Raw genomic sequence first — 13,885 nt, forward strand, 5'->3', positions numbered from 1 at the left:
GTGGGCTTTGCCTGGGCGGGGTTGGGTCTGGGCGTGGCAGTCCTTTTAATTTTTGATCCACTGAGTTTTGTAACTTGCTTGGCCACTGGTAATATAAAGAAAAATCTTTATATTGGTATTCTGGTTTATTGCCGGTTTACAGGACGGTCCTTTGGGCCTTTGATGACCTTGAGTCTGCTTTCCCTACAAAAACAGAAGAAAAAAATATATTAAATCTTCAACAGTTATTAACAGTGGAAAATGTGAAGGCTAATTTCAACAAACTACTGAATTAAAATCAGTTCATTAATATAATATAGCACCAAATAACAACAACAGTCCCCTAAAGGCACTTTATATTGTAAAGTACCCTACAACAGGCTAAACCCATAGAGAAAGAAACAAAACAATAATTAGATGACCTGTTACTGAGCAAGCACTTGATGACAGTGGGAAGGAAAAAATCCCAGAAGAGGAGGAAAACAGGACAGAAGACACACTATGAAAGAGAACTCTGTTGTGATATTTTGATACCATGGTAGCATTTACAGGATATTGTTTTATAGTGATATTATACAGGAAAACTGTTACTCAATAAGGCCCATTTACTAGTTGTTTTTCTCTTTCTCTGTGACCCAAGAATTAATGTGTAAGAATCACAGGATGGTACCTCAAGGTCGAAAACACCACAGAGATCACTTCCTTATTCCCATCTTCCCTTCTTTATCTCCTAGAAAAGAGCTTGTTAAAGGCCAGGTGGTTTGTTTCAGAATTCACTAATGAAAGAACTCTGTATTCTGTGTCTAGGAGTGTATTTCGCTGGGATAATCATAAATTGTAGCTGAACTGATAAACTATACAAAGGATACTTCTTTGCTCAGAGGGCAGGAAGACGCTTCCTTATTTGGTCTGTACCGGTCTGAACTGAGAATCTGCTGACACACAAACCTTTTTCCTCTATATAAACTGTTGTCTGATGAATAAACCTTTGAGTTGATTTTGGGAAAGCAACCTGAAGCAGTCTGTGTTTCCTTGTTCTCCCAAGCTACTCCCGGCGCTGTAACTAACCTGCTGAACGGCATACCTGAGTGTTACTTTGAATAATTTTGAATCTTATAGGGTAAAGACAAAACTCTGCTTATAGGTGCCCACGCCTCGGAGGAAACCCGATCCACGGAGAAACCCGGGACCGAGATTTCTTTCAACTTGGTGTCAGAAGTGGGATCCGCTGACAAAGGTAAATACGTGTCTTTTATATTTATATGGGACTGTATTATACCTTTCTCAGTGATCGATCCATAAAGAAACGGGATATGCTGATGAAGTTTTACTTAGTGGCCCAGATAAATGGGATACACTGACGACTTCCTTAGTCCCCGAATAAAGTAAATTAAAAGCAGAGAGACACAGGAAGTTGCCTGTTGTTTTGCGAGAAGTTGCTCGTTAAGTGAGAAGTTGCTTACCAAAAACAAAAAACAAAAATTGCTAGCAATAAAATTAAAGTAACCTCAGCTGTGCCTCAGCTAAAAATACTAACATTGATTGATTGATTGAATCTTTATTTTGAACATGTTGAAAAAGTATAAAAAAAAAATAGAATTAAAAGAGACAAATGAACAAAGCAAACAAAAGGAAAACGAGCAACCACAACTCCAAATAACGTCCATGTTCAAAAAGGAGCAGGAAGAAGCATAAGCTTATTTAATCCCACCCCTTTTCCACTATCTAGTATCAATAGACTACAGAAATACCTCCTTGCAATTACATTATATGTTATGTGTAATTTTTTTTTTTTTTAAATATATACACATATATGTTTCTATCTATCCATACATACGTATATACACACATACGCACATATACACATTTTCAATAACCCCATTAACACCTCAAGGATACACAGCCTACAATTATATATATATATATATCCATACCAACAAACCCGTGCATGCGCACACACATGAAAATATTAGACAAGAACACCCTATCAAATCTCTACCTTTTCCCTGTACCCTGTAAAAACCATATCCTTAAACCGCTTTTTAAACTGCGCCATGCTTGGACATTGCTTCATATCTTTACTTAGTCTGTTCCACAGCTTCACTCCACACACAGAGATGCAAAAACTTTTTAATGTTGTACGGATACGAGGATGTTTTAAATTTAATTCCCCCCTCAAATTGTATCCCCGTTCCCTTTTAGAAAACATTTTTAGAATATTGTCAGGAAGCAGGTTATTTATTGCTTTATATATAATTTGTGCTGTGAGAAAATGAAGCAGATCTGTGAATTTTAGAATTTTTGATTTTAAGAATAGTGGATTTGTATGATCTCTGTAACCAGTTTTATGGATTATCCTTATGGCCCTTTTTTGTAATATAAAGATTGATGATAGCGAACATTTGTAAGTATTGCCCCAAACCTCTGCACAGTAATTCAAATACGGTGCAATCAGGGAACAATAGATAATGTGGAGTGATTTGTGGTCCAGAATGTGTTTTACTTTACTCAAGATTGAGACACTTCTTGAAATTTTGTTATGTATATGATTTATATGAGACTTCCAGTTTAATTTATCATCTATAATCACACCAAGAAACTTATGTTCAAGTACTCTTTCAATTTCCACACCATCTACATGAATCTGCACTTGTGCATTTCTAAGGGAATTCCCAAATAAGATAATTTTAGTTTTACTTAGATTTAGCGATAGTTTGTTCCTGTTAAACCATTTTTTAATTTTGCACATTTCTGAAGTAATTGTATCCAGCAGCTCCTTTAGATTCCCCCCAGAACAAAAAATATTTGTGTCATCTGCAAATAATACTAATTTTAATATATCAGATGCCTTACAAATATCATTTATATAAATAATTTTGGACCCAGTACAGAGCCTTGTGGAACACCACAAGCAATGTCCAAGCATGATGAGGAATGGACACCCAGCTTCACAAATTGTTTCCGGTCACTTAAATAATTTTTCACCCATTGCAGTACAACCCCCCTAATCCCATACCGTTCCAGTTTATTAATTAATATGTCATGATTGATTGTGTCGAATGCTTTCTTGAGATCCACAGATACTCCAGCTGCATACTGTTTCTGATCTATAGCATTCGTAATCTCCTCAATTGATTCGATTAATGCCAGAGATGTTGATCTTTTTGATCTGAATCCATATTGACTGTCAGAGAGTAATTTATATTTATCTAAGAATTTGTCTAATCGTTTATTAAACAGGTTTTCTAGGATTTTGGAGAATTGTGGTAGTAAAGAAACAGGCCTGTAATTTGTGAAGTGGCGTCTATCCCCGGTTTTATACAGCGGCACAACTTTAGCTATTTTCATTTTGTTTGGCACTTTTCCCGTCTGAAATGATAAGTTGCAAATATATGTTAGAGGTCCTACAATTCCTTCAATGACCTTCTTGACGATTTTCATGTCAATATCATTACAATTAGTAGATGTTTTATATTTACACATGTGTACAATGTCAATTATTTCTTTTTCCTCCACTGATGTGAGGAACATTGAGTTAGGGTTCCTATCAATCAGGTTTTCACTACATTCTACTGATGGCAGTGACTCAGGAATTTGTTCTGCCAGTTTTGGTCCAATATTTACAAAATAATGATTAAAGCTGTTGACCTTATCAGCAGTGTTTTCCATAATATTGCCATTATCGATAAAGTATTGTGGATAACTTTGTTGTCCAGAATTATTTTTAATGATACCGTTTAAAACATCCCATATTCCTTTCATATTATGTTTATTGTTGTTCAATATTTTACTATAATACTCCTTTCTACATACACGTATAATATTGGTCAACTTATTTTTGTATTTTTTATATTTATTTTCAGCTTCTTTTGTTCTTTGTTTTAGGTATTCCCTATAGAGTGTATTTTTCTTTTTACATGCATTTTGTAAACCCTTAGTGAGCCATGGTCTATCTGAATATTTGTGCTTTCTGTTGTATTTTATTGTTGGACAGTTTTTATCGTACAACTCCATGAATATTCTTAAAAATATGCCATATGCAATATCAATATCAGCTTCTTTGTACACATTGTCCCAGTCCTGATTTAATAGATCGTTCTTAAATGCATTCATAGTTTCTTCTGTCCTTACACGTCTGTATCTCAGTTGTTCTTCATGCTGATTTTTCTTATAATTAGTGTCATAAACTGCAAAAACTGGTAGGTGATCACTGATGTCATTAATTAATATTCCGCTCACAATGTTGTTTTCCATATTGTTAGTGAAAATATTGTCAAGTAAGGTGGCACAATGTGGTGTAATTCTGCTAGGCCTGGTTATTTTAGGATGTAAACTCAAACTGTACATAGTGTTTAGGAATTCGTCGCTCATTTTATGCTTTTTTGGATTCAACAGGTCAATATTAAAATCACCACAGATAAACATAACTTTTTGATTTGTTTTAGAGAATATTTCCTCTATGAAGTCATTAAATACTTGAATACTAGAGCCAGGTGTTCTATATATACAGCTAATTATTACATTTTTTTCTTTTTCCTTATAAATTTCAATTGTTATACATTCTAGTAAATTATCAATTACAGTTGTCATACTTTCTACCACCTTGTAGTTTAGGTTTTTATCCACATACACAGCTACTCCCCCTCCACTCTTGTTCCTTCTATTTACAAAATTCACTTCATATCCCTCCAGTCCAAAGTCCAGTCCTTTCTCCGCATTGATCCATGTTTCAGAAATGGCAATAATTCCAAATGGATTTGTCAACTCATTGAGATATTCCTTTATATTGTTGAAGTTGGCATACAGACTTCTGCTATTAAAATGGATTATTGATAATTTATTTTCCGTGTTGATGGTGTGCTTAAACTGTTCATCAGTGAAGTAGCAGCAGTTACAGCTGATGTTGTAGTAGAAATTATTTTCCGGGTCTATATCCTTTTCTAAGTCTAGAACATTATGGTCTGTGTATCGAAATGTTCTCAGTTCCAGATTATCATAAAGAGAATTCCAATGAGTTATGTTGATATTGTTGCCGGATGCAGATGAAGTTCTTTTGGACTGTGCCATGTGTTGTGTTGTGTGTCACGTCACATGTGTATTCATGACACATAAATCCTTCAAGCGTGTAAACCCCTCTGGAAGTCACTGAACATGGGTCAGAATAATTCAAAGATCTCAGACAGATCCAGAAGAAAGTGAGAAACTAATGTATGCAAGAGTACCACCTGCCCCAGCACAGCAGGGAGGTTTCAGAGGACAGAAAGATAAGAGTAGAGATGTGTGTTTTTGCTGTGGAAAGATAGGACATTGGTCTAGGGCGTGTCAATTTGCAGCTTCCACTAGAGCACGCGCGCCTCAACCACAAAATGCAGGACAAGCTCCTGCCACTAGGCGTCAGCAGAGCTCTTCCAGTCAAGGTAACTGGCAACAAAGGGAAGCATGCAATAATGGCCCCACATCTAGGCTGGAGTCTTACAACCTGAATTTTAATCCACAAGGTAGACAAGCTAGAGGTGCAAATTTAGCTCAGTTTTCCAGCAGCCGCAGACACCCAGAGCAAAAATGAATTTGTGTATTTCATTTAACACAAAGGGTGAAATGTTTGCTGACACTGATAACAGCTTATGTTTTTTCTGCCCTATGCACCGACATCATGGAGAAGGAACAGCCTCTGTGTCAGCTGGACGCCTCAGCAGAGAATGAAAGCAACATCCTTTTTGTCCGGTACTCTATGTCACACACTGTGCCAAAAAAACGTGTACAGACGCCACTACCAGGTAATCCCATGACTGGGAGCCACACTTTTGTCTCTCTCACACTGTTCAACAACATGATAACTGCTCACACCAGTGATTTATTGACTGTACACCTTATCACGCACAGCTGAAAAACAACAAGCCAGTATATGTCAAGCAATATCCCATTTCCGCCGAAAAAGCCGCAGCCCTTGATGTCATCATAGGAGATTTATTGATTACAGGAGTAATAAAGCCCACAGTATCTCCATATAACACTCCTGTCAATCCTGTGCCAAAGCCTAACAAACCTGGCGTATGGCGTTTCATACAAGACTTAAGGCAAATTAATGCAGTCATTATGCCTCTGCCACCTCTCAGACGTTCCCAGCATATTGACATCCATTCCATCCACAGCTATACATTTTACCGTGGTGGACCTGTGTTCCGCTTTTTTTCTCAGTGCCTGTGCATGAAGACACACAGCCGATATTTGCATTCACACATAGAAATAAGCAGTACACCTGGACACGTTTGCCACAAGGCATGGTAGATAGCCCTGCTGCTTTCTCAATGGTGGTCCGTGCTACCCTGGACAGCTTCACTCCTCCGGAGGGCTGTACTGGATGACCTCCTCCTCTGTGCTCCGAGTGAGGAATTATGTCAAACTGCTACACACATGCTTCTCCAGCACCTCCAACAGACTGGCCACAAAGCATCGGCAAAGAAAATGCAGTACTGTCAGACTTCTGTTCAACATTTGGGATTCACACTGTCTCACGGAAAACGTTCCATGACTACAGACAGGGTCAAAGCTGTGACCTCCGTCCCTCAGCCCACTACACAGAAGGAAATGTTGTCCTTCCTAGGCATGGTGAACTATTGCAGACAGTGGATACCAGACTGTTCTTTTCATGACCACATTCTGCGTGACTGTTGTAAAAAAAGACAAGCCTCCTCGAATACTGTGGTCCACAGAAATGACTGCCTCTTTCAATGCATTAAAAGGAGTGCTGACCTCCGCCACTCAAAGGTGCTGCCTGTGGATTGTTCAGGGAATGCCGGCCTGCCTGAGGGCGGTAGCAGCTTGCTCTATCATGATAAGGGACTGCGAGAAGCTCACACTCTCACATGACACTATTCTACACACCAATCACCAGGTCACGACCATTCTAGCAAACATAACTACACAACACATGACCGCACAACGTCGCTCAGGTTATGAAGCTACACTGACTTCAACAGCAAATCTCACTATAAAAGCAAACAGCACACCCAATTCGCCAGCACACTTACTTATTCGTATGCTGTGTTCCTCTGACCGACAGGATGGTTCAGACGAGCTTGACGATCATGACTGCATGACACGTATACAGGAATCCACAGCACCACGTCCAGATTTAGAGCAAACACCAATCCCAGACTCAGCCACGGTTTATGTGGACGGGTCCTGTCCAAGGCCGAATGACAACTCATTTCTTTGTGGCTATTCAGTGGTGACATTGCCTGACATCATACTAGAGGCTCACTCATTACCATTTCACTCAGCACAAAAAGCAGAGCTCATGGCTTTAATACGCGCCTGTGAGCTACATGTGGATAAGCGTGTGACAATTTACACTGATAGCCGTTATGCGTTTGGTGTCGTACATGACTTTGGCACATTGTGGAGACAAAGAGGATTTAGATCTGCTGACGGAAAATCAATTGCTAAATTCTGATTTTGTTCAAAGACTTTTTCAGGCTATACAGCTGCCATCGGCCGTTGCAGTCGTTAAAACGAAAGGACACAGTACAGCTGACACAGACGAAGCAACAGGTAATGCCCTAGCAGACGTGACTGCCAAGGCTGCAGCTGCATCACAGCTCCCACCTCCACAGGAAGTATTATCTGTGCCCCTACAGTTGCCACTTGTTACACTCCCAGACTATTTAGAAACAAATGTTGATTTAAACTTTATACAAGAGCAGGCCTCTGCATCTGATTACACCTATTGGGAGGATAATGACTGTACCTTAGATGACAGAGATGGCCTATACAAAATTTTGAGGGTTTGATTGCCCTCCCATATTCCCTGATGCCAGTCCTTGTCCGACATTTTCACTGTGTGAGTCATGTCGGACAAAGAGGGGTAATAGGGGCAATAAAACCAGGATTTGTAATTGAGAAAACATCACATGCAGTAAAAAGCATATTAGCAACCTGTCTAACATGTGCACGAACTAATATAGGAAAACCAAAAGCGAAACATCAGCATTTATCACAACCAGATTTTCCATTTCATACATTATGACTCCATCCGCAGCAACCAAATTATCTCCATTTTAAATAATCATGGGAAGACCATTTCCAACACCATGGTCAGCCTCCAGAGGGGCACCGCTATTGGAAGGGGACATAGACACTGCATTGTCCGACTATGTTCACAACCTGGTAGAAACACTGAATAATAACTATCAGAAAGTTTGTCTCTCTCAGCCTCTCCCCTCCACAGTTCCACCAGTGGAGACAAGGAGATGCGGTGTTGGTGAAGTCGCTAAAACCAAGGACACTCGGGGAGGCCGCGCGTTTTCCAGCCCCCAGACTGTACTGGCAGTGACGAAGAACCAGCATCCTCACAGACGGACAACCTCAGTGGATTCATGCCAGCAGGGTTAAGACCAGCCCAACCAGACCATCTCAGGCGTCGGATCAAGCAGACGACGTCTCCGGCGAGCCAACGCCCGGATCCAATACACCTACACACACGCAATCACTGATTAACACACAACGCCTGAAAGAGCCAAGACTCAAAGAGCTCTTTGATGCTTCACCTGAACAACAACAAGGTACTCAACATTCAGCAGGAACAGAAAGCCGAGAGTACCACATGATGTCTAATCTGATAAAGCTAGACTCATTCCATCCTGATAATGGAGAAAATGAAATGCCCATTGTCATCATACGACGCTTATTCAATGTCTCTCGAACCTGGGACCAGGCCAGGAGACGACTGAAGAACTGTTTTTCTTATATATTTTCTTATATATTTAGGTTATTTATCATATCTATCGCATTAACTTTAGGATTTCTCTTTGCTATTTTGTATTGTAAACTGCAACCATGTTCACATTTCTGCAGGTCGTATTTTGCTGACAATACCTCGTGCTCTATTTTGCGAGACACCTACTTAATACGCTCCTCACAATCAGTAAATAGCAACATAGATGCCACTAATAAACCATTTTATGCGCCCCCTAGAGCAGGAGTTAACTCCTGGTATGAAAATGCCAGAACAGCCGCTCGTGATTTAGGAAACAGTAACTGTTATGTCTGTTCAAAGGGTAATCCAGAACAGGTTATAGTAGGATACCCCATATCCGGTTTCCCCCTCACTGAGGGACTAGAGAAAATCGGCAGAGATAATGCTCTCCTTAAAGACGCTTTACAGTTGACTCTGAGCCCTCTCGACTGCTTACTTAGACACACACACCAACTAACCCTGAGACTCCATTAGGCGAATTATTGAAGTTATCTGATGACACCGCAGGGACCTGCGCCCCAATGAAACGCCCTAAGACTAGGTTAAAGCCCTCACTACCCCTAGGACAGATCCCTTTCCATTTTAATACTAGTATGATATGTCTGCGCAGACTAAAGTTAACTGGCCCAGACACACACATAGATTATACAAAGGATAACTATACATTCTTCTCTGACTCCCCAGGTGCACGCTGTAATGAGACATGGCTAGCTGTCTCTGTGGCTGAAGTTTTATCATATCTGGAGGAACACACACACAGTTCAAGTTCGAGCGGAGAATCGATCATTGTTCCCCCAGAGGGTGTATTAAATGATACTGACTGGGGGGAGTTAGTTAAATCACACATGGTCACGCGCCTAACTAGACCAATCCCACATGCTTATTGGATGTGCAATAATACCCTTAGATTAGCTTTACCTGTTAATTGGACCGGTACCTGTGGTCTAGTAACTTTAGCCCAAGAACTACTAATACAACAAACCTCTGATCTGCCTGTATCCAGCAGACGTACAAAACGCTCCGCTTACTCACATAACGTTTACAGAGATGTTTGCTGTACTTTCATTCCCAATAACACCGCCCCTAACGATTCATTCACACAAGCTATGAATAGACTTGAAGCATTGCAGATAGAACTAAGAGCCAATGCAGGTCTCGGTCAGTGGCTAGATAAGTGGCTACAGGACACGTTTGGAAAATGGAAGGAACTAATTGTAGCCTTTGTAACCGTTGCAGCATGTATTATTTTGTTTTTGATGATTATTGTCTGTTGTGTGATACCATGTATACGCTCTCAGAATTTTTGATATTAAGCTTGCTCGAAGGACCAGTTACATTTATGATTTGTTTTATGTTTATGATTTGTCTTTAGATTATGTTATTACATTCTGTCTTTATACTATGTTATCATTTCATGATAAAAGGAGGGAACTGTTGTGATATTTTGATACCATGGTAGCATTTACAGGATATTGTTTTATAGTGATATTATACAGGAAAACTGTTACTCAATAAGGCCCATTTACTAGTTGTTTTTCTCTTTCTCTGTGACCCAAGAATTAATGTGTAAGAATCACAGGATGGTACCAAGGTCGAAAACACCACAGAGATCACTTCCTTATTCCCATCCTCCCTTCTTTATCTCCTAGAAAAGAGCTTGTTAAAGGCCAGGTGGTTTGTTTCAGAATTCACTAATGAAAGAACTCTGTATTCTGTGTCTAGGAGTGTATTTCGCTGGGATAATCATAAATTGTAGCTGAACTGATAAACTATACAAAGGATACTTCTTTGCTCAGAGGGCAGGAAGACGCTTCCTTATTTGGTCTGAACTGAGAATCTGCTGACACACAAACCTTTTTCCTCTATATAAACTGTTGTCTGATGAATAAACCTTTGAGTTGATTTTGGGAAAGCAACCTGAAGCAGTCTGTGTTTCCTTGTTCTCCCAAGCTACTCCCGGCGCTGTAACTAACCTGCTGAACGGCATACCTGAGTGTTACTTTGAATAATTTTGAATCTTATAGGGTAAAGACAAAACTCTGCTTATAGGTGCCCACGCCTCGGAGGAAACCCGATCCACGGAGAAACCCGGGACCGAGATTTCTTTCAAACTCTATTAAATTTTCCAATATTAGAGACTACATTACCCACCATGCCTTTCACGTATGATTCAAAGGTGCTTAAAGACACCCTGTCACTCACACTTTGATGGTTCAGGTCTGACTCAGGTGACTCCTGCTCAGGTGATGTGGCTAAATGAAGTTGAGCCAGTCTTTCTTCCAGACAGCTCACTGTACCTGCAAACACAAATCACTAACCATCAGCAAACCCAACACTTTACTCTCAGCTACTACTTTATAACACTGTTTTTCTGCATTCAAACTCACCAAATCGATCGATAATTCAGCACGGACCATCTGCAGCCTGTCTCATTTGCTTTCAAAGTGAAAGACCTAGCTAATGCGTGATAGTGGTCCGATGCCTGGAAGGCAGGACTAATATTGCTTCTAAACAAATGAAACTATTAACACCAAATGTGATCCACTCTCTAACTTTAGAGAGAGGATCAGAGAGAGAATCACATTTCGCTTTTCAAAATAAATATTTTTTCAAAATAAAAGGGTGAAAATGCATTTATACAAATAAAAAGATTTGTACAAATCATTTATACGAATAAAAAGAGCCGTTTGACGATAAAGTTCAAGTCCTCACTCGAAGAAAACTGAGGAAGGGTCTTGGAAATCTGGACCAGGGTGCCTAGGGTCCTAAGGCTGTAGGTTATATACTATTAATTAAAACTTTCCAATCACCAACTTCTCACTGTTTCTCGATGCTGACTGATTCCTACAGCAAACTGTACAACACCAAAATCAAGATGTTTTTGATAGATGATGTACTCAGTGTTGAAGGGGGCTATGTGAATGGGAAGGTTACTGCCAAATGACCTGTACAAAGCTCATGCAGGGTCAACCTAAGAAATGACATGGGGCTGCCTCGCCTTGGAGTTGACTTTGGACTTCTGAAATCCAAGAAGTCCAACAAATCTTGATATTAATCTTCCAAATGCAAAATTGAATATGAAACAACCCCAGATGAAGGGACATATCAGGCCCAAGGGTTAGTGCTCCAAAGGTGGAACTCAACATGCCCAAAGTAACAATGCACAGCAGCATCTGAGATCTTCAGGTCATAGTATTGATGATCCCTCATTGTATTTCCAAACACCCTCACGATCTCCGGAGAACCGCCTCTTCCTCGTCCCTGTCGTTGGTCCAGGCTTGTGAGGGCGGGGGGACAGCGCTCCACGCTGACATTGGCACATATGATGCGTCTTCAAGCCAGTTTTCAAACGTGGAGGAATCGTGGATGAATCTCGGGAGTCAGAAGATCGCCCAGAGTCAGGGTTCACACGAAGGATATCAGTGTGCTGGATTGAGGGCTTATGTATTGTGTTGGGCGTAATAAAGCGCCGTTACTCAGACATCACATTCACACCGCCCTTTTCTTTGATGTTGAATAGTGACCACTGTGAAAAGTTCTAATGTACATAAAGTTTGTCTTTTTCTCAATCTAATTGTTTTTTCATAAAAACATGATTATTGAACAATGAACAAAATGAGATTAAATATTTTATTTGAGCAAGCAGACAGGCACCAACAGAGCCGTGTGAATAATCACCACATAACGCAAGATATGCAGCTTTAAAAAGGTTGCCTGTTGTCGTTTTTGCCACTTTTCCAGGTATCTTTATATCCACATCAAGTTTCATGTTTTTTTTTTAATGTTTATCTTTAGTTTCCCCGGTTTGGGTTATTGTTTAGCTTCACCTTTGCCTTTGTTTTTTAATCTTTTATCATCCTCAATAAATGGCTTACGGAGCCCCGCAGGGGACATGGGAGAAAAAAAAATTAAGACGGACTTTTGCGAAATCTCGCAAAACTTTTGCGAGATCTCGCAAAAGTGAAGCCGTTTCAGAACATTTTGCTCTACATATTTGAGTTGTTTGCCATGCTTGGTAAGTCATTTTTTCAAAGATTGTTTCAATTATTATTATGAGCTTTTACTTCTGTGGCTCTTTGGAGTTGAGACAAAGCTGTGTGAAAGGCATTAGCCATGTTGCTCGCTGATAGCATAATATTCTGTTTTAGCTAGCTGAAAGGTATTGTTTGCGGGCAAATACCACAGCCATGAAAAAAAGCTTGCATGTGAATTTTCAGTCAAATCTTTGGTCAAATACGCCTAAAACAATGTCTAGAATGTGAAATGTTGGTATAATGGTGCTACTTGAAGCCTGAAAACGATCGCCCATAAAAAAAACCCGAGCAAACAGCAGTAGCAGACGTCCTGACTGGATTCTACGTTAGCATAGATCCCTCCAGAGTTTTGTGCCACACGGTTTAGGTAAAAATGAAAAAGGTTGCGGTTTTACATTTAGTTCAGTATTACCTGTTGCCTGTGTCCTTGTCTTTTGGGAAAATACTTTACACAAGTAATGGCTCAAAGAGGATTCCTTTTTTTTTCTGTGCTGCAATTGTTTACTGGATTATTTGTGCCATTAATTAGTGTCAACTATTTTTTATTCGATCTCCACACAGGATATGCTTGTGAAGATGGAATATGGGGGAGAGCAGAAGTGCGTTGAAGTTCCACAAAGGGATGAATGAAGGACATGCATATTGTATTGAAGAAATAAGTGATGAGATGCTGTTATTTGCATTTACCATGTCAGACCTTTTGATAAACACAATTCTAATGAAAGTGAGAACATGTAAACTGTTACATCTTTCAGAAAATGTTTTGAAATTGTGGTGCACAGTTCAGAATAAATGTTTTTCAAAAACCATTGCATCTTTTTAGTAAATGTTTATTTCCAAAAGAAATTTCTAGAAGTTCAGAACAGTAAAATTCCTGCTTTTTAGAATGAATTAGAAGATAACTCTTACGTAGTTAAACTAAAATACTCTTTGAGAGTTAATATATAAACTCTTAACACCAAGTGTTAAATTATCAACTCCAGACAGATTTAGTGTTTAACACTAAATCAGAGTTAACGTACCAACTCTCCAAAAAGAGTTAAATTAACACTCTCTGGTGTGGACCCATATAGACACTTTAATAGTGTTGAAATCAAATCCGACAGTGTTAATT

At 39.5% G+C, this 13,885-nt stretch overlaps 1 long non-coding RNA gene across 1 annotated transcript; it reads left to right on the forward strand.

Annotated features, from left to right (window-relative positions):
- Positions 1-12,695: 12,695 nt before the first annotated feature.
- LOC145431918 (uncharacterized) lies at positions 12,696-13,580 on the forward strand. The gene is made up of 2 exons (XR_013912238.1): positions 12,696-12,752; positions 13,333-13,580. It is a non-coding gene; the product is annotated as an uncharacterized LOC145431918 (long non-coding RNA).
- The last annotated feature ends 305 nt before the right edge of the window (positions 13,581-13,885 follow it).

This window comes from Astatotilapia calliptera, chromosome 11, assembly GCF_964374335.1.
Source record: "Astatotilapia calliptera chromosome 11, fAstCal68.1, whole genome shotgun sequence".
NCBI lineage: Eukaryota > Metazoa > Chordata > Actinopteri > Cichliformes > Cichlidae > Astatotilapia > Astatotilapia calliptera.